Genomic DNA, 3,933 nt, shown 5'->3' with positions numbered 1-3,933 from the left:
ATATTTTCAAAATTAATAAAAGTATTGAATGTTTGTAAACACATCTTATATTAAATAAAATAATTCTTAAAGATTAATATGGAGAGTTGAGAATGAACCACCCATCATGAAATTTTAGGGTTTTTTTATATATATAAAATCTTAATTTATTTATGATATTATATAATACAAAAGCCTGTGCTGCTTAGATTATGTTTGAGGACCAAAATGAATAAAATTATGAACAATAAATCTGAATTATTTATGCCAATATTATTTCCATGTAGATCTTTTGATGTTTATATATGTTGACTGAATTATATGACAGAGAAGTCTTCATTCACGTTGGCTTTTTTGGTCGTGCTTTTGCTGGCTGCATCTTGTTCCTCTCTCTCTCTCTCTCTCTCACGCGCGCGTGCACACAAATAGCATATATGTTTTATTTTATACTATATTGGCGGCCCAATATATACCATGAGTCAAGATCAAATTTTTTTAATCTAAAAAAATATTAAGAAATAAAAAAATTTAAAACTAAGATCTGATATAAGATTAGTTAATTTAATAATATAATTAAAAAAACAATAATAATAGATAAATCAAATAAAAAATAATAATAATTAATTATAAAAAATGCATTGTGAGTACCATGAAATTATACCATCCAAGGTATTCTTAAAAGGGTTTTATATATTATTTTATTTGATAACAAAATAAAAATAAAATAAAATATAATAATTCTATATATATATATATAATATAACCTACTTCTTAGCAAATAAATATTGAAGGATGAAATTGATTTTTTTTAAAAGGACAAAACACCTACAAATTCATAACTCATTCATAACATTAGAATAACCCTATAAAAAATAAATGAAATAAAATACAAAACTTGATATTGTCAAACCAACATAATATTAAAAAGTAAAATCTAAAATAAATGTATTTTTTTAAAATAGAATCAATCACGATTAACATATTAAATTTACGATTTAACATATGAGATCAAAATAATCCTATAAAAAAATTAAAAAATAATAAAATTAAATTTCCAACAAACCCAATATTAATATATATATATATATAAACAATAATTAGTTATTTTTTAAAATTTAATTTATATTTATTAAAATACCAAATTTCTGCTTATCCAATTTAATTATAACTAAAAAACCATAATGTAACTATGAAAAAGCCTATGAACACCAAATAAAAAAAATATATTTTCAAGATAATTTACTTATTTTATCATATTTTTAAAATATAAAAAATCTATTTACCCTAAATTAATTTAAAAATAACTAATAAACCACATAGATATACCAAATTAACTCAATTAGCTAATTATATTTTTTTAATGATAAAATGACCATTACATTATTAAAATAAACAGCGATATAAACAGTGTTTTCCCTCTTCAATTAGCTTTTGGTAGTGAATCTTTTTTTTTTTCCTAGAAGAATACCATGTCGAGTAATATTTTTGAAATATGAACAATTGTAGGTGCACACCTGGGAGCAGCAAGAGGCCCAATAGCTGTGTTCAGCTGCAATGTACCGCAAGACTGTGTAGGCAAAAATTGCCTGTGTGGAACATATTGCACTTGTATTATGAACAGATGCACTTCCAGTGCTTGACCAAGCCTCCTTCAACGAGCTCGTGATTGAGAGGTCCGTATGATATGTGGATGTAACAATAAACTCAATGCTTCAATAAAGCTCAAGCTACTAAGAATTTGAAGAGAATAATATGGGAAATGATTCTTTTTTCTTGAAGAACTAAGCCATCATTAATTTTCTAATTATATTTTATTTGCATTTTAATTCCCTTTTATTAGATTAATGATCATATTTTTCGAAGTAATTGAGGATCTCCTCTTAAACTATGAAAATTCGAATTCCATGAATTCACTTTAAATATTTTCAAAATTAATAAAAGTATTGAATGTTTGTAAACACATCTTATATTAAATAAAATAATTCTTAAAGATTAATATGGAGAGTTGAGAATGAACCACCCATCATGAAATTTTAGGATTTTATATATATATAAAATCCTAATTTATTTATGAGATTATATAATACAAAAGCTTGTGTTGCTTAGATCTTTTGATATTTATATATGTTGACTGAATTATATGACAAGACACGTAACATTTTTAATTCCTTATTGATTAAAATTTAGATTTCAAAATGAATTGATCTAGTAAAATCAAAAGGAATTGTAGAAGTTAAAATTTTATAATTGAATTTAAGAGTTGTTGAAGAATTGAAGACTAATGTCTTGGGAATATGTACAATAGTAGGTTCACACACCTGGGAGAAGCAAGAGGCTCGATGCCTGTTTTCAGCTGAGGAGCACCTCAAGACTGTGTAGGCAAAAATCTCCAAAGTAGATACATTGAACATGTAGTGTTAATCAACCCTACTTCAACGAGTTCAAGTAGAAGAAATCGGGAAATTGAGAGGTCCATTGGATCGATGTCTCAATCTCGAATGTTTCTTCCATTAAAGTCATTCGTTCCCACCCATGTATAATATATAGCATCAAGAAGGGAGAGCCTGGGCAATATTCAGAGCAGAAAACGCAAGCATTTGGCAGTAAACTGAACATGGAAGCATAAAAATAAAAACCTGCGAAGCACTTCTCGGGCAGAAGAGAGGATGTCCTCATCCCTTGAGTATCTTCAAATTATTGATTATCCTTTGCTGGGAAAAAAGGTGTGATGCTGAGAGAGGAGAAGATTGGGCCATGATCTCTCTCATCTGCAGAATCTAGATTAAAGGCAAGATTATAAAAAGATTAAGCAAGAACACAATTCTGCCAGTAGTCCAACATGCTTAGGTTTTTACTAATTTCTCAGTCTCGCACCTATGTTTTTATAAATTACATTTGGGATTCCTTCTGCTATTACCGTAGGCCATTTTATTTTCATCAGAACAGGATTTGTCATATAATCATGTTGTTGTTATTGTTAGTCCATTTCATATTCTTGTCGTAAACTATCTGTGAGTTCCAAAGTTTTCCAAGATAATCATGCATCAAGAGAATTTTTTTGAATGTTAACCTTAAAGAATATGAAGCACAGATTGGTCCTAAAATAAACGTTTACTGTGCTCAAGTGGCACAAGGTTTGTCTGCAAGGTTTACAGATGACCACACACTACTGGTTAGTCAATTATTTTATTGACATTTTAGTTCAAATTTTCTTCCTTCTGCTGGAAATACAGAAGCATACTTGATTGGTAGTGTTATGAAGTCTGAACTGCTACAAGACATCCTTTCTCGTTTGATTGCTCTGCAGCTAGGCCATTCCAGCTAGGTATTGCTGCTTGTCAAAAGGAAAAGGCATAATCTGAAAGCTAATTTTCGTCATAAATCTATCACTCTGCTATTACCTGAGCACCACCAGTCATTTTCTTTGTATTTCTGTACTTGAACAATGCTTTCCACAGCAGGGTGGCCATTATGTTTTGGTCTAAGTTACACCGGCTAATGGCAATGTAGATTCTGTGTAAGCCACAGATTGATGGCAGCTATGCTTGATGTCAGATTTTCTACAACATACCTCCATGAGAATTTGAGTAGAATAGAAATGAAAACAAGAGATTACTTTTCTTGGTGATTCCATGTTCAGGATTAAACTCGAGATATTGCCTATTCCTGAAAGAGACAACTGCACTGCCGGCCAAAGATGCAGCAGGTTAGAAACCAAGATATCCAAAATGCTATGTTTTGTCCTCTGTCCAAGCAACAGAGTCAGATGTTTGCTTGCCTGTGTTGTTATATCTGGAATTTGGAACTCTGTATAGCCAACAGTTGAAATATATTTTGCTCTGCAAGTTGTGCTGAAGCAGTTGCCAGTGATCAGGGGCCTCATCACTCGATAAAGTGCATTTCAAGAATGAAGGCCTAATTTCCACTGCATTTTGGTGAATTTGGCATTGTCCG

The sequence above is a fragment of the Populus euphratica genome, unplaced genomic scaffold, assembly GCF_000495115.2.
Source record: "Populus euphratica unplaced genomic scaffold, PopEup_1.0 scaffold226.1, whole genome shotgun sequence".
Taxonomy (NCBI): domain Eukaryota; kingdom Viridiplantae; phylum Streptophyta; class Magnoliopsida; order Malpighiales; family Salicaceae; genus Populus; species Populus euphratica.
The sequence above is the reverse complement of the archived record's forward strand: the minus strand, read 5'-3'. Positions refer to the sequence as shown.